This window comes from Pristiophorus japonicus, chromosome 29, assembly GCF_044704955.1.
Source record: "Pristiophorus japonicus isolate sPriJap1 chromosome 29, sPriJap1.hap1, whole genome shotgun sequence".
Classification (NCBI taxonomy): Eukaryota; Metazoa; Chordata; class Chondrichthyes; family Pristiophoridae; genus Pristiophorus; species Pristiophorus japonicus.
This window is the reverse complement of record NC_092005.1, coordinates 2,722,839-2,741,434: the sequence shown is the minus strand read 5'-3', so window position 1 is coordinate 2,741,434 and position 18,596 is coordinate 2,722,839. Positions and strand designations below refer to the sequence as shown.

The 18,596-nt window shown below is 43.3% G+C and overlaps 1 non-coding gene and 1 pseudogene across 1 annotated transcript; one reads left to right on the top strand and one right to left on the bottom strand.

Moving 5' to 3' along the window:
• Positions 1–18,596, bottom strand: part of LOC139239975 (zinc finger protein 850-like) — a 187,961-nt pseudogene that overhangs the window by 110,273 nt on the left and 59,092 nt on the right.
• trnai-gau (transfer RNA isoleucine (anticodon GAU)) lies at positions 9,251–9,334 on the top strand. The gene has a single exon. It is a non-coding gene; the product is annotated as a tRNA-Ile (tRNA).

Below are 18,596 nucleotides of genomic sequence, written 5' to 3'. Positions count from 1 at the left end.
CCCACTAACACCTCCTGTGGACCATCCTTTGTTACGTTATTGCCCGATTACCACCCACTTTGCCTTTCTCCATTGTGCCATTTATTAATTAATCACTAATGCGTTCCACTGTATCACAGACGTTTCCTTTTGACCTTTCTCGCTGTGTATTTTTTCCAGGCGCTATTTTTGTTGAAAAAATCTGTAATCTTTAAATTTTCCTAAAATATTGGAATGATTATCCGGGTTCTTCATCCACAGAACCTGCACGACCTGCTGCGTTTTACACAATTATCTGTTTTTATTCATTCTGTTTCCGTATCCCATTTAAGAGGATGTGTTGTCCGTCTGGGATCATTCTCTGTCTATTTAAAATGGTGTGCTATCAGTCCCGGATGATTCTGTGCCTGCTTAAAAGCGATGTGCTGTCTGTCCCGGATTTCAAATTTGAAATTTCAAAAACTGCCTTTGGAGGGTGCAGGAATTTTAATTTGTTTGTTTGTGTAAGCCAGAGTGTGTGCAAACATGTGTGCGTTCTTACTGTGCATTTCATGTCATGTGAGAAAAACGCAGTACATGCAACTTGAAGCCATACTGATTTGATTGAACACTCCTTCGTGGACGCTCTGACGGTAGAAGAATCTGCTGTGGGATTTTGCTATTTTACATCTGAAAGAAGGGAAAATACACAAGTTAGAAATATAGCGATTTTAGCCAGTGCTTGCGTGTTGGCTGTGTGACATAATGACATCCTCCACCCGTATTTTGAAATTCAAATCAAATCAAATCAAGACAAGACAAAACATGACTCATTGACTGAGTTTGTTTATATATATATATATATATATATATGTATACATGAATTCAATTTTAAATTTTTAACTTTCACAATAAATGTGCTTTTTCTCTTCTGCCTGCACTGAGCTCTATTACATTTGACCTCTTTCACAGCACAAGCAGCTACTGTCAGATCCAGCAGAAAGACATACGCGACTTTAAATTATCGTCTTTGTAGCCCACATCGTCCCTCGTGGCTTGTCTTGCACCTTGGGCTTACTGTGTTTGGGTATTTACAGACTGCACCCCCTCTTTTCCAATGGAATTTTTCCCGTCACAAAGCCTTCGTTCAATCAAAAAATATCTAGGTAATGAATCAATTATTTATTTATTTAAAACATATCAATGAAATTTATTTTTAAATAAAATGTAAATACATTTATATTCTTAAAATGTTAAATATGTACATATTTGTATATTGGCTTTTTGTCTGGGTTGCTTTTACGTCCCTCCCTCCTTCCTGCCTGTATGTCACACGTGGTTTCAATCACCGTCCCAGCCCCTCGTGATCCTGACGCCCACACTCACTCACGCACCAAACAATTGCCTTCAGGGATGATAGAAATCTCACTTTATTCTTTTAAAAGGGAACTGCTGTCAGTCAAGGGTCATTCTACATCTGTCGAAAAGGGATGTGCTTGCAGTTGCGGATCATTATGTCTCTGTTTAAACGGGATGGTTGTCAGTTCCGGTGCATAATTTTCCCTTTAAAACGGATGATCTCGTAATCCCGGATCATCCTGCAGAGTTTGAGAAGGAGTATGATTTCAGCTGCAATGACTGAATAGTTAAACGGTTGTGTTCCAAGTTACATTGGGGCTGCCTGCGCTGGTGCGCACCAAGATCACAGTGTATCTGTTCATTTTCTAGAAAAATGCTCATCTTTTCCAAAGCCCAATCCTTGATATAGCAGTGGCACCGAATTTGCTCCCAATTTTTAATTGATGGCAGAAACCGCGTGGCCAAATGAATAAGACATCAGACTTCGATTGAAACCATGCTGTTATCAGAAGATTGCAGGCTCGAGTCTTGGCGTGGTCACTTAGTTCGGTGCGTGCAATCTTATATTCGTTCATGTAATTCTGCCGAAAAATCAATCATCTATTGCAGTCACTCATCTGAAGTAAAGGAAGGCTGTTTGCTTTAAGAATCTAATGGCACATTTTCATCATTATCCATCTGGTTGCACGGGCAGAGCAAGCTGTGTCGTGGACTTTCTTGCACATTATTTCTCTTTGTGCCCAAGAAGCAGGAGATTGAATGACTGACATAAGAATTAGGAACAGGAGTAAGCCATCTCGCCCCTCGAGCCTGCTCCGCCACTCAACAAGATCATGGCTGATCTGGCCATGGACTCAGCTCCACTTTCCCGACCGCTCCCTTTCACCCTTAATTCCCTTATTGGTTAAAAATCTATCTATCTATGATTTGAATATATACAATGAGCTAGCCTCAACTGCTTCCCTGGGCAGAGAATTACATAGATTCACAACCCTCTGGGAGAAGCAATTCCTTCTCAACTCGGTTTTAAATTGGCTCCCCCGTATTTTGAAGCTGTGCCCGCTAGTTCTAGTCTTCCTGACCAGTGGAAACAACTTCTCTGCCTTTATCTTGTCTATCCTTTTCATTATTTTAAATGTTTCTATAAGATCACCACTCATCCTTCTGAACTCCAACGAGTAAAGATCCAGTCTACTAAATCTATCATCATAAGGTAACCCCCTCATTTCCGGAATTAGCCGAGTGAATCGTCTCTGTACCCGCTCCAAAGCTAGCATATCCTTCTGAAGTAAGGTGACCAAAACTGCACGCAGTACTCCAGGTGCGGCCTCACCAATACCCTATACAGTTGCAGCAGGACCTCCCTGCTTTTGTACTCCATCCCTCTCGCAATGAAGGCCAACATTCCATTCGCCATCCTGATTACCTGCTGCCCCTGCAAACTAAATTTTGGGATTCATGCACAAGGACCCCCAGTTCCCTCTGCACCGCAGCATGTTGTAATTTCTCCCCATCCAAATAATATTACCTTTTACTGTTTTTTTTTCCAAGGTAGATGACCTCACATTTTCCGACATTTTATTCCATCTGCCAAACATTAGCCCATTCACTTAACCTATCTAAATCTCTTTGCAGCCTCTCTGTATCCTCTACACAACCCGCTTTGCCACTAATCTTCGTGTCATCTGCAAATTTTGTGACATTACACTCTTTCCCCTCTTCCAGGTATGTATATTGTAAACAGTTGTGGTCCCAGCACTGATCCCTGTGGCACACAACTAACCACGGATTTCCAACCGGATACTGCAGTAATTTAGAGACGAGGTGTCCGAGAGGTTAAAAAGATGGCCTGCTAATCCATTGTGCTTTGCCCACATGAGTTCGAATCTCATCCTCGCCCTGGTTGTGTTACAGCTATGACCCACCGTGGTCGTTTTATCAATCACATTAAACCTCATCGCCAACTTCCTCTTACACTCACAAGGATTCTGCCCTTTGCACGTCTCAAATTAATAATATATTCGTTAAAGGGATAACATTTTAGGAATATGGAGAGGGGGGCTAATTAGATAGGTCTCTGAGGGACAGCACAAGCACTATGCGCCGAATATTCTTTCTCACTGCCGTCAGAATCTGAGAGCTACGCTCTTCACTGCCGGCGGCTCGTTGGTCTCAGTGTCTGATTGGCGCTGAGGGGTGATTACATTTGTAAATGCAAGAGGTCGCGGGTCCAAATCACGGACATGCCCCGTCATTTTTTACTCAAGGTTCCGCTTCTCACAGCCGGTCGATATTTGAGAAATCAGACATATTTCACATTAAAACGTGTGATTTTGCGCCGATGTTCCCAGATCCCAGAGCAAAGTGAAACTCACCCAACTGAGTAAAGTTAAAGTATCTCAGAGATACTCGGCTCTGTGTCTAGTTGGATAACCTAAACCCGTGTTTGGTTTTGGCCAATGCTTAATCAGTATATCTTCCTGTCTGCACGCATAAGCTCACCTAAATTGGGATAAGCATACATTCAGCGGCAATCGCAACTCTGCCCTGAATATGAGTGCGTCCTGTTTCTCTAAAGCTGAAAAGAAGTGAGAAGCTGGCTTTTGAATTAGTCCCTTGCCTGCCGAATTCAAACCGGACAGGAAATCACACCGGGGTGGCCAAGCTGCCTGGTCTGATTAAAAGGCGTTATTAGAGACCCTCGGAGACCTATCTAATTAGCACCCTATATTGTAGGCATGTTATAGTCTTCTGGCCTCAACATTAGATTCAACTTATCGCATCATAAGCACCGCTCCCATTTTCTGTTAGTGGACTGCTGTTCCCACTAACACCTCCTCTGGACAATCTTTTGTTACCTTATTGCCCGATTACCACCAACTTTGCCGTTCCCCATTGTCCCATGTATTATTTAATCACTCCTGCGTTCCATTGTACCACAGACGTTTCCTTTTGACCTTTCTCGCTGCTTAATTTTTCCAGGCTCTATTTTTTTTGAAAAACTCTGTAATCTTTAACTTTATTCTAAAATATCGGAATTATTATCCGACAGAACGTGGAACCGGGTTCTTCATTCACAGAATCTGCACGACCTGCTGAGTTTTACGTAATTATCTGCTTTAATCATTCTGTTTCCATATCCCTTTTAAGGGGATGTGCTGTCGGTCCTGGATTTCAAATTTCAAAATTCCAAAAATTGCAGGTATTTTAGTTTGTTTGTGTGTTTGTGTAAACCAGAGTGTGTGCAAACGTGCTGTGCGATCTTACCGTGAATTTCATGTCATGAGAGTAAAATGCATTAAATGCAACTTGAAGACATACTGATTTGACTGAACATTCCTTCGTGCACTCTCTGACGGTAGAAGAATCTGTCGTGGGCCTTTGCTATTCCACATCTGAACGAAGGGAAAATAAACAAGTTAGAAATGTAACGATTTTAGCCAGGGCTTGCGTGTGGGCTGTGTGACATGATGACATCATCCAAATTATTTTCAAATTCAAATCAAATCAAATCAAGACAAGACAAGACTGACTGACTGACTTTGTTAACACATATATATAAATATATATGTATATTTATAAGCAATCCCAACTTTTTAACTTTCACAATAAATGTGCTTTTTCTGTTCTGCCTGCACTGGGCTCTATTACATTTGACCTCTTTCACAGCACAAGGAGCTGCTGTCAGAGCCCGTAGAATGACACGCGCCACTTTAAAAGATCGCCTTTGTCGCGCACTTCTTCCCTTTTGGCTTGTCTTCCTCAAAGGGCTTACTGTGTTTGAGTATTTGCTGACTGCATTCCCTCATTTCCATTGGGATTCATCCAGTCACGCAGCCTTCGTTCAATCAGAAAATATATAGATTAGAAATCAATTATTTATTCATTTAAAACAAATCAAATTTATTTTTTTTAAATGAAACTTAAATATTTATGTATTTTCTTAAAATGTTTTATGTACATATATATATATTTTTAAATTGGCTTTTTGTCTGGGTTGATTTTATGTGCGTCCCTCCTTCCTGCCTGTCTATAACCTGTGGCTCCAATAACCGTCCCAGCCCCGCGTGGTCCTGAGCCCCACGCTCACTCATTCACTGAACAATGTCCTTCAGGGATGATAGAAATCTCACTTTATTCTTTTAAAAGTTAACTGTGGTCTGTCAAGTGTCTATCTGCAAGTGGCTAAAAGGGATGTGCTTGTAGTCCTGGATCATTCGGTGTCTGTTTAAACGAAATCTTTGTCAGTTCCAGTTCATAATCTGCCCCTTGAAAACGGATTTTCTCATAAACCCAGATCATCCTGTATATTTTTAAAAGGAGTGTGATTTCAACTGCGATGACCGAATTGTTAAACTGTTGTCTTCCAAGCTACATTGTGTTTGCCTGATCCGCTGCTGACGCAGGTCGCAGCGCATCTGTTAAATTACTCAAGACATGCTCATCTTTTCCTAAATCCAATCATTGTTATCGCAGTTGCCCCGAATTACTCCCAATATAAACAAAAACAAATAGCCCTTTGGCGGCAGCAGCGCGTGGCCTAATGGATAAGATGTCTGTCTTCGATTGTAAGCGTGATGTTATCAGACGATTGAGATTCGTGTCCTGCCGCTGTCAATTATCTCGCTGCGTGAAATGTTAACGTCTTTGTTGTTATTCTGCTGCAAAACGAGCCATCTCGCTCAGTCACTCATCTGAAGTAAAGGGAGGCTGTTTGCTTTAAGAAACCAATGGCAAATTTTCATCATTGTCGATCTGGTTGCACGGGCTCAACAAGCGATGAAGTCGACCTTCTTGCAGATTTTGTCTGTTTGGATGCAAAAATAAGAGGGCTGTATGGCTGACGTTGTAGTAAATAGGAGATAAAGTGGCAGAGAGGTTCAGGTGATGGACTGCTAATCAATTGTGCTCCCAACCTCGTCGTTATTGTGTTAAACATTTGACCGCTCTGTTTGTTTTGTCAATCATATTTAACCTCATGGCCAAATTCACCTTTTACTGACAAGGATGCTGCACTTTGGTCATGTCATGTCTCACATTAATAATATGTTCATCAAAGAGAAAACATTAGCAGGACAATGGATATGGTGATTAATTAGATAGGTCACTGAGAGACACCACAGACACGATGGGCCGAATAGTAAACTACCGTTAGAATCTGATAGCTTCGCTTCTCAACGTTCGCGGCTCGTTGGTCGACTTGTTTAGCGATTGCCGCAATTTAAATGCGAGAAATCACAGGTTCAAATCCCGCACGAGCCTCGACATCTTTTATGTGTCGACATGTGAGAAAACAACAATATTTCAAATTAAGCGTGTCATTTCACGCCGTCGTTCCGACAGCGTCCAAATCCCAGAGTTTCACAGGAGCAAAGTGAAATTACCCAACTGAGTAAAGTTAAAATATCTCAGATGCACTCGTGTCTGTGTCTCATTGAACAACCTAAACCCGTTTTTGGTTCCAGACAATACTTGACTGGTATATCTTCCTTTGTGCCGCATCAGCTCACCTCAATTGGGATAAACAGACATTCAGCGTCAATATCCACCTCTTCCCTGAATATGAGTGCGTCCTGTTTCTCTAGAGCTGAAAAGATGTGCGAAGCTTGCTTTTGAATTAGACCCTTGGCTGCCGAATTGAAACCGGACAGGAAATCAATCCCGGGTGGCCAGGCTGCCTGGTCTGATTAAAAGGCGTTGACATCCTATATTTCGATTAGGCATTTGACAGTCGTTCGGCCTCAAAATTACGTTCAACAAATCGGATCATAAGCACCGCTCCCATTGTCTGGTAATGGTTCTGCTCTTCCCACTAACACTTCTCTGGACCATCCTTTGTTACTTTATTGCCCGATTACCACCCACTTTGCTTTTTCCCATTGTGCCATTTATTATTTAATCACTCATGCGCTCCACTGTATCACAGAACTGCTCTTTTGTCCTTTCTCTTAGCCTATTTTTTCCAACTGCTCGATTTGTTGAACAAATCTGTAATCTTTATCATTTTCCTAAAATATTGGAATGATTATCCGACAGAACGTGAAACCGGGTTCTTCATCCACAGAATCTGCACGACCTGCTGAGTTTCACATAATTATCTGTCCTTTATGCATTCTGTTTCCTTATCCCTTTTAAGCGACTGTGCTGTCTGTCTAAGATCATTCACTGTCTGTGTAAAATGGTTTGCTCTCAGTCCCGGATCATTCTATGCCTGTTTAAAAGGGATGTGCTGTCTGTCCCAGATTTCAACTTTCAAATTTCAAAAACTGCCTGTGGACGGTGCAGGTATTTTAGTTTGTTTGTGTGTTTGTGTAAGCCAGGGTGTGTGCAAACGCGCTGTGCGATCTTACTGTGCATTGCATGTCATGTGAGAAAAATGCATTACGTGCAACTTGAAGCCATACTGATGTGATTGAACACTCCTTCATCGACTCTCTGATGGTACAATAATCTGCTGTTGAAATTTGCTATTCCACATCTGAAAGAAGGGAAATTAAACAAGTTAGAAATATAGCGATTTTAGCCATGGCTTGCGTGTGGGCTGTGTGACAAGATGCCATCCTCCACACTTATTTTCCAATGCTAATCAAATAAAATCAAGACATGACAAGACATGACTGACTGACTGACTTTGTGTATACATGTATATATATGTGTATATTTATACACAATCCCAACTTTTTAACTTTCAAAATAAATGTGCTTTTTCTGTTCTGCCTGCACTGAGCTTCATTACATTGGATCTGTTTCACAGCACAAGCAGCTGCTGTCAGATGTCGCAGAAAGACACTCGCGAGTTTAAAAGGTCGCCTTTATAGCCCACTTCTCCCCTCGTGGCTTGCCTTCCACCAAGGGCTTACGGTGTTTGGATATTTGCTGACAGCACCCCATCATTTCCAATGGAATTCTTCCAGTCACGCAGCCTTCGTTCAAACAAAACATATCGAGATAATGAATCAATTATTTATTTATTTAAAATAAATCAAATTCAATTTTTTTCAATAAAATATATATTTTATCTTTTCTTAAAATGTTAAATGTATATATATTTGTAAATTGGTTTTTTGACTGGCTTGGTTTTACGTCCCTCACCCTTTCCTGACTGTCTATCACCTGTGGTCTCAATCACCGACCCAGCCCCGCGAGTTCCTGACCCCCACGCACACTCACTGCACAATTGCATTCAAGGATAATAGAAATGTCAATTTATAGTTTTAAAAGGGAACTGCTGTCAGTCAAGGGTCATTCTGCATCTGTGAAAAAGGGTTGTGTTTGCAGTCGCGGATCATTCTGTGTCTGTTTAAACGGGATGGTTGTCAGGTCCGGCTCATAATCTGTCCATTTAAAACGAATTTTCTCATAATCCCAAATCATCCTGTATAGTTTGAGAAGGCGTATGATTTCAAATGCAATGACCGAATTGTTAAACTGTTGTGTTCCAAGTTACATTGGGGATGCCTGCGCCGATGCGCACTCAGATCGCAGTGCATTTGTTACTTTACTCGAAATATGCTCATCTTTTCCAAAATCCACTCCTTCATATCGCAGTTGCCCCGAATTTGCTCCCAATATAAACAACAACAAACTTTGCACTGATGCAGAGGTCGGGTGGCCTAACGGATAAGGTGTCTGACTTTGATTACCAGCGTGACGTTATCAGAAACTTACAAGTTCGAGTCCTGCTGTGGTCAATTAGTTCGCCACATGAAAATTTATATTCTTTGTTGTGATGCTGCCGAAAAACCAACCATCTCTTGCAGTCACTCACCTGAAGTGAAGGAAAGCTGTTTGCTTCAAGAATCTAATGGCACATTTTCATCATTGTCGATCTGTTTGCACAGGCAGAACAAGCTGTGAAGTGGACTTTCTTGCACATTATTTCTCTTTGGATACAAAAAGCAGAAGGTTGAATGGGTGACTTGTCGCTAAATAAGACACGAGGTGGTCGAGTGGTTAAGGCAATGGACTGATAATCTATTGTGCTCTGCACACATGGGTTCAAATCCCATCCTCGTCGTTGTTGTGTTACAGTTTTGATCACCCTGGTCGTTTGTCAATCACATTTAACCTCATCGCCATATTCCCCTTTTGCTAACAAGAATGCTGCACTTTGCGACTGTCATGCCTCAAATTAATAATATATTCGTCAAAGGGATAACATTTGTAGGACTATGGAGAGGAGGACTAATCAGCTAGGTCTGGAGGGACAGCACACGCACGATGCGCCGAATATCTTTTCTCACTTCCGTCAGAATCTGAGAGCTACATTCTTCACTGTTGGTGGCTCGATGGTCTATGGATGCGATTCTTGCTTAGCGACGATCACATTTAAAATGCGAGAAATCCCGTACGAGCCCCGCCAGTTTTTACTCAAAATTCTGCTTCTCCCAGCCGGTCGACGTAAGAGAAAATAAAAATATTTCACATTAAAACATGTGATTTTGCGCAGATGATCCCACAGTTTCCAAATTCCATAGCAAAGTGAAACTCACCCAACTGAGTAAAGTTAAAGTATCTGAGAGCTACTTGGCTCTGTGTCTCGTTTGATAACCGAAACCCGTGTTTGGTTCCGGCCAATACTTGATCAGTATATATTCCTGTCTCAACGCATAACCTCATCTGAACTGGGATAAGCATACATTCAGCGTCAATCTCCAACTCTGACCTGAATATGAGTGTGTCCTGTTTCTCTAGAGCTGAAAAGATGTGAAAAGCTGGCTTTTGAATTAGACCCTTGGCTGCCGAATTCAAAACGGACAGGAAAAGAATAAGGGGTGGCCGAGCTGCCTGGTCTGATTAAAAGGCGTTGAAGGCATATCTTTCAGTCATGTTATAGTCTTCTGGACTCAACATTAGGTTCAACGTATAGGATCATAAGCATCGTTCCCATTGTCTGAGATTGGTTCTGCTATTCGCACTAACACTGGACCATCCTCTGCTACGTTATTGTCCGAACACCACCCACTTTGCCGTTTCCCATTGTGCCATCAATTACTTAATCACTCCTGCGTTCCAGTGTATCACAGACGTTTCCTTTTGACCTTTCTCGCTACGTATATTTGCCAGGCGCTATTTTTGTTGAAAAAAATTGTAATCTTTAACTTTTTCCTAAAATATCGGTATGATTATCTGACAGAACGTGAAACCGGGTTCTTCATCTACAGAATCTGCACGACAGGCTGAGTTTTATACATTCATCTGTTTTTATTCATTGTGTTTCCATGTCCCTTTTAAGAGGATGGGCTGCCTATCCGAGATCATTCTCTGTCTGTTTAAAATGGTGTGTTTTCAGTCCCGGATCATTCTGTGCCTATTAAAATGGGAAGTGTTGACTGTCCCGGCTTTCAAATTTCAAATTTCAAAAACTGCCTTTGAACGGTGCTAGAATTTAATTTGTTTGTTTGTTTGTTTCTGTAAGCCAGAGTGTTTGCAAGCGTGCTGTGCGATCTTACTGTGCATTTCATGTCATGTGAGACAAATGCATTACATGCAACTTGAAGCCAGACTGATTTGATTGAACACTCCTTCGTGGACTCTCTGACAGTAGAAGAATCTGCTGTGTGATTTTGCTATTCTACATCTGAAAGAAGGGAAAATACACAAGTTAGAAATATAGCGATTTTAGCCAGGGCTTGCGTGTGGGCTGTGTGACATGATGACATCCTCCACCCGTATTATGAAATTCAAATCAAATCAATTCAAGACAAGACAAGACATGACTAACTGACTGGCTTTGTGTTTACATGTATATTTATATATATATGTATATGTATAAATATATACAATCCCAACTTTTTAACTTTCACGATAAATATGCTTTTTCTGTTCTGCCTGCACTGGGCTCTATTACATTTGACCACTTTCACAGCACAAGCAGCTGCTCTCAGATGCAGTAGAATGACACATGTGAATTTAAAAGACCGCCTTTGTAGCCCACATCTTCCGTCCGGCTTTTCTTCCGCCATGGGCTTACAGTGTTTTGGTATTTACTGACTGCACCCCGTGATTTCCAATTGAATTCTTCCAGTCACACAGCCTTCGTTCAATCAAAAAACATCCAGATAATGAATTAATTATTTATTTATTTAAAACAAATCAAATTCATTTATTTTTAAATAACATTTAAGCGTATTTCTTTTCTTAAAATGTTAAATATATATATATTTCTTAATTGGCTTTTAGTGCTTTTACGTCCCTCCCTCCTTTCTGCCTGTCTATCACATGTGGTTTCAATCACCATCCCAGCCCCGCGTGGGCCTGACCCCCACGTTCACTCACGCACCGCACAATCGCCTTCAGGGATGATATAAATCTCACTTTATTCTTTTAAAAGTGACTGATGTCAGTCAAGGGTCATTCTGCATCTGTGTAAAATGGATGTGCTTCCATTCGCGGATCATTTTGCGTCTGTTTAAACGGGATGGTTGTCAGTTCCGGTTCATAACTGTCCCTTTAAAACTGATTTTCTCGTAATCCCGCATCATCCTGCATAGTTTGAGAAGGAGTATGATTTGTGTAAGCTAGAGTGTGATTTCTGGTGCAATGACCGAATTGTTAAACTGTTGTGTTCCAAGTTACATTGGGGCTGGCTGCTTCGCTGCATTTGTTCATTTACTCGAAATATGCTCATCTTTTCCTAAACCCACTCCTTGATATAGCATTTGCCCCGAGTTTGCTTCCTGTGATGTATCTCACAATACTGTATATAACAGTATCTTACCATGCTATACATGACTTTAACTGGATATAACCTGTAACAATAAGCATACCTTACCACCAGGGGTGCACTTGCAGGATACACTCCATACCTGTCCCACTGAGGTACATAAAGGGAGGTCTCAGGCAAGTGCAGCACTGGAGAGCTGTGAATTAAAGGTGCAGGTCCTGAGTGACCTTGAGTTCAGCATATGTCTTGTGGAAGTCAGTACATTAGACTCAGGACTTTACAGTGGCGACGAGGATGGGATCACAGAATCGACAGAATGGCTACCAATAGCTCAGATGAGAACTACAATGCTGGAGACAATTGGGATGACTTTATAGAAAGGCTCCAGCAAAGCTTTGTGACGAAAGACTGGCTGGGCGACGATAAGACAGACAAGACAAGAGCCCATCTCTTGACCAGCTGTGGATCGAAAACATACGCTTTAATGAAAGATCTGCTGGCAACAAGAAACCAGCAAGCAAGTCGTTTGAGGAGTTGAGCGCACTGGTGAGAGACCACCTGAAGCCAGCAAACATCCTACACATGGCCAGATACAGGTTCTACAACTACCGACGCTATGTGGAACAAAGCATACCCAACTTGGTTGCGGAACTTCGGAGGCTGGCTAGTTCATGTGATTTCACCGATGAACTAAGGAGAGAATTATTGAGAGACTTTTTTATTGAAGGAATAGGCCACGCAGGCATATTCCGAAAGCTTATAGAAATTAAGAACTTGCCTTGAAAGGCAGCAGCACTGGTCGCACAGATGTTCTTGGCAGGCGAAGAAGAAACGAGGCTGATCTGTACTTCGGGTATGACAACCAACAATGCATCGGAACAAGGGATTCACATTGTGAAACAAACCGCTACCCCCACACACAGACAAAGGCCGGAGAGCAGGCCTTCAACAGCAGACAGTGGCGCCAGAATCCATCAAAATCAAGGGCCATATGAACGGTAGTTCACACCTCATCAACCCCAATGCGAGCAATCAACAACAGGTCGAGAGAAGCTCAAGGGATATCAGCCAGACGCAGCTCATCCCTCGCAAATAATGGAAACGGTCTGTGTTGGAGATGTGGGGGAAGGCACTCTATCAGGGTGTGTCGATTTCAGCATGCCGTTTGCAGAAACTGCAACTACACACGGCATCTGGCTCGTATGTGCAGAAAAACAGCAGCTCGACTGGTATACAAATCAGTAGGGTCGGAATGCGGACCAGAACCTGGTTGGAACAGTGCACGGGACGCCGGGGTACAGCGGGTTAACACGATCAATGTCTACTATTCTTACACCAAGACGCCTCCAATTATGATGAGGGTTCTACTCAACGGGATGCCCGTCAACATGGAACTGGACACAGGGGCCAGTCAATCCCTCATGAGCGTTCAACAATTTGAACAACTGTGGCCGCACAAAAGCAACAGACCAAAACTCACGAAGATCGACACCAAACTGAGGATCTATATGTGATGAGGGAAAATAGAGAAAACAAACTGGACCGGCTTCTGCGGGAAGGCATAATTTCTCCCGTGGAATTTAGCGACTGGGCAAGTACCATCATCCCCGTCATGAAGCCTGATGGATCCATGTGAATCTGTGGGGATTACAAGTCTGCGATAAATAGAGTCTCCCGACAGGACCAATACCTGCTGCCCAGAGCGGAGGACCTATTTGCCACGTTCGCCGGAGGTAAACTTTTCTCGAAACTTGACGCACATCTGCATATATGACGCAAGAACTGACCGAAGCGTCTAAGCTACTCACCACCATCAACACACATCGAGGCCTTTTTGGGTACAATGGATGCCCATTCGGCATCAGGTCGGCGGCTGCTATATTCCAGCGCGACATGGAGAGTCTGCTCAAGTCCATCCCGGGGACTGTTGTGTTTAAAGATGACATACTCATCATGGGCAGGGATACCGACTCTCATCTCCGCAAACTTGGGGAAATACTCAGTCGATTGGATCAGGTAGGCCAAAGAGTTAAGAAACCACGTGTCTGTTTCTCGCGCCTGAGGTTGAATTTTTTGGCAGAAGGATTGCCGCTGATGGAATCCGCTCAACCGAATCAAAAACCAAAGCGATTCACCTGCCACCCAGTCTCTGGAATGTCTCAGAACTGTTTGCGTTTCTCGGGCTGCTCAATTACTTTGGGAACTTTATGCAGAACTTGAGCACGCTGCTGGAGCCTCTCCAAGTGCTACTCAGAAATGGGTGCGATTGGTTTTGGGGGGACGCCCAAGAACGCACCTTCAATAAGGCACGCAACCTCCTATGTTCCAACAGTGTTTTAGCCTTTTTTGAGCCAGGTAAAAAGTTAATGCTTATGTGTGCTGCGTCAGCGTATGGGTTCAGTTGCGTTTTACAGCACGTCAATGATGCAGGTAAATTGCAGCCCGTTGCTTTTGAAACCAGGTCACTTTCGCGGGCAGAGCGCGGGAACGGTATGGTTGAGAAGGAGGCACTCGTGTACGTGTATGGTGTCAAAAAGATGCAGCAATACCTTTCCGGGGCCAAGTTTGCGTTAGAAACTGACCACAAATCCCTCACGTCCCTCTTACCCAAGTGCAAGGCAATCAACGCCAACGCCTCGGCGCGCATTCAGCAGTGGCCACTCATGCTGGTGGCTTACGATAAGTCACAAACCAGGCACAGAACTGTGCCAACGCGCTTAGCAGGCTACCCCTGGCGACCACAGAAGGGTCCGACGAACAGGACTGTGAGATGGTCGTGGCAATCAAGCCTTTGAATCCACAGGTTCGCCCATGACCGCTCGCGAAATCAGAGGCTGGACCACCAGCGACCCCACGGTATCTCTAGTTAAAAGATGCGTTTTAACTGGTGACTGGGCAGAGGCTCGCGATGCCTGCCCCAAGGAGGTCAAACCCTTCCATAGGTGCATGCATGAACTCTCACTACAGGCAGACTGCCTGCTGTGGGGCAGCCAAGTAGTTATGCCCTTACGAGGCAGGGAGGCATTTTTCTGGGAGCTCCATTGCGAGCACCTGGGGATTGTCCTTATGAAGGCCATAGCCAGATCTCAAGTCTGGTGGCCTGGCATTGACGCGGACTTGGAGCTCTGTGTCCGTCGGTGCACCTTTTGTGCCCAACTCAGTAATGCCCCCAGGGAGGCCCCTTAAGACCCTGGCGCTGGCCCACCAAACCGTGGTCGTGGGTGCATGTCGACTATGCAAGCCCATTCATGGGCAAAATGTTCCTCGTAGTCGTTGATGCATTTTCAAAATGGATCGAGTGCACCATTTTAAACTCCAGCACAACCTCCACCACTGTGGAGTACCTTAGAACCATGTTTGCAATGTACGGCATTCCTGACATATTGTTCAGTGATAATGGTCCGTGTTTCACCAGCGCAGAATTTCACGATTTTATAGTTGACCACGATATAAATCACTTTAAAACAGCACCTTTCAAGCCGGCCTCCAATGGCCAGGTGGAGCGAGCAGTGCAGGTCATTAAACAAGGCATGCTCAGAATCCAAGGTCCCTTGCTGCAGAGGCGCCTGTCGTGACTGCTGCTGGCATACAGATCTCGTCCACATTCGTTGACTGGGGTTTCCCCCGCGCAACTATTGATGAAACGAACCTTAAAGACCATGCTCTCGTTAATCCTCCCAGACATGCATGAAATTGTTGACGCTAAGCGTCGAAAGCTAACTTAGTACCATGGCCGAAATTCAAAGGGGAGGTGAAATGATATAGGGGACAAAGTGTTGGTGCTAAACTATGGCTGGGGTCCCAAAAGGTTTGCAGGGAAAGTAAAAGACAAAGAGGGAAACAGTCTACTCGTTATACAAATGGACAATGGCCAAACCTGCCGGAGGCATGTAGACCAAGTAAAAAGTAGATTCACTGATTACACTGAAGAACCAGAGGCAGACGACAATGTGAAATTCACACCACATCTGGCGGACAGATAGGTGGAACAATCTGAGGAAAGGCAGTCTCAACAGACAGCGCAGGCGAGATACCAGCAATCACACCGAACGAAACACAGGCACCAAGCAAACAACGGAACCACAATTAAGACGCTCCACGCGAGAGCGCAGACCACCTCCGAGACTGAATCTATAAAGGCAATAAGAACTTGGGGGAGGTTGATGTCATGTATCTCACATTACTGTATATAACTGTATCTTACCATGCTATACATGACTGTAACTGGATATGACCTGAAACAATAAGCATACCTTACCAAAAGGGGTGCACTTGCAGGGGACACTCCATACCTGTCCCACTGAGGTGTATAAAGGCAGGTCTCAGGCAAGTGCAGCAGTGGAGAGCTGTGAATTAAAGGTGCAGGTCCTGATTGACCTTGACTTCAGCATGTGTCTCGTGGAAGTCAGTACATGTGAGTCAGGACTCAACTCTCCCAATATGCACAATACCAAATGTTGCGCTGATGGTGGAGGCCATGCGCCCTAATGGATGAGACGTCTGACTTCGATTACAACCTCGACGTTATCAGAATGATTACAGGTTCAAGTCCTACTGCGATCAATTTGTTCGCTGCGTGAAATATTATATTCTTTGTTGTGATTCTGCCGAAAAACCAACCATCTCTTCCAGTCACTCACATGAATTAAAGGAAGGCTGTTTTCTTTAAGAATCTAATGGCACCTTTTCATCATTGTCGATCTGGTTGCAGAGGCAGAGCAGCTGCAAAGTTGACTTTCTTGCACATTATTTCTCTTTGGTTACAAAACGCAGGAGATTGAATGATTGACAGTGCTCTGAAAAAGAGACAAGGTAGCCGAGACGTTAAGTCGATCGATTGCTGATCCATTGTGCTTTGCACGCATGGGTTCGAACTCCATCCTCGTCGTTATTGTGTTGCAGCTTTGCCCACCGTGGTCGTTTTGTCAATCACATTTCACCTCATTGCCAAATTCCCCTTTCACTGACAATGCTGCACTTTGCTCATGTCATGTCATGTCTCAAATTAATAATATATTCGACAAAGGGATAATACTTGTAGAATTGTGGCGAGAGGGACAAATTAGATAGGGTCTCAGCGACAGCACAAGCACTATGGGCCTAATATCTTTTCTCAATACCGTCAGAATCTGAGAGATCCCCTCTTTTCTGTCGACGGCTCGTTGGTCTAGGGTTATGATTCTCGCTTTGGGTTAACCACATTTGAAATGTGAGAGGCCCTGGGTCCAAATCCCGGGCCAGCCCCGCCATTTTCTATTCAATATTCCGCTTCTCACAGCCGGTCGACGTGAGTAAACAGAAATATTTCAAGTTAAAACGTGTGATTTTGCGCCGATATTCCCAAAGCGTCCAAATCCCAGAGCAAAGTGAAACTCACCCAACTGAGTAAAGTTAAAGTATCTCAAAGGTACTCGACTCTGTGTCTCGTTGGATAAACTAAACCCGTGTTTGGTTCCGGCCAATACTTGATCAGTATATCTTCCTGTCTGGACGCATGAGCTCACTTCAATTGGAATAAGCATACATTTAGCGTCAATGTCCACCTCTGCTCTGAATATGAGTGCATCCTCTTTCTCTCGAGCTGAAAAGATGTGAGAAGCTGTCTTTTGAATTAGTCTCTTGACTGCCGAATACAAACCGGACAGAAAATCAATCCGGGCTGGCCATGTTGCGTGGTCTGATTAAAAGGCGTTGACACCCAATATTTTCGGCATGTTATAGTCTTCTGGCCTTAACATTAGGTTCAGCGTATTGTATCATAAGCATTATCTGGTAATGGTTCTGGTGTTCCCACTAACACCTCCTCTAGACCATCGTTTGTTACCTTATTAGCCGATTCCCACACACTTTGCCAATTCCCCATTATGTCATTCATTATTTAATCGATCCTGCATTCCACTGTATCAAAGACGTTCACTTTTGTCCTTTCTCGCTGCGTATTTTTTACAGGCGCTAATTTTGTTGAATAAATCTGTAATCTGTAAGTTTTTCCTAAAATATCGGAATGAATATCCGACAGAACGTGAAACCGAGTTTTTCATCCACAGAATCTGCACAATCTGCAGAGTTTTACGTAATTATCTGTTTTTTATTCATTCTGTTTCCCCTCTTAAGGGGATGAGCCGTCTGTCCGGGTTCATTCTCTTTTTATTTAAAATGGTTGCTATAATGGTGTGTCATAATCTCGTTCGCACAGAATTGAATCTAAATCGTTCCAGATGGAATATTGTATTTTCTGGATCAGAATAAACAATATCTTGTTATAAATGTTGGCTTTTTACGTCTCTAGTATCAGAGGAGGAATTGTCTGAGTCCTTCATTTATTTCACGTTCGAGGCAAACATAGGTACCCATTCAGAATCAATGCACAGATTGTCATCGAGATTAATGCAGCGAGAGATACAGGCAGCATTGGCACACATGAGAATAGATAAAATAGATGCTTAAATAAAAAAGGGACTGAAACTCCAAATGGAAGTGACAGGTAGCTGATTGATATGAGTGAGTGGAGGCGATAGTTCAAAGGCGTAGTTTCAGTCCATGGCTTAACTAGTCAAAGCGCCTGTCGAGTAAACAAAATATTCTCGGTTTACCTCACAGCGGGGCTGGCAAT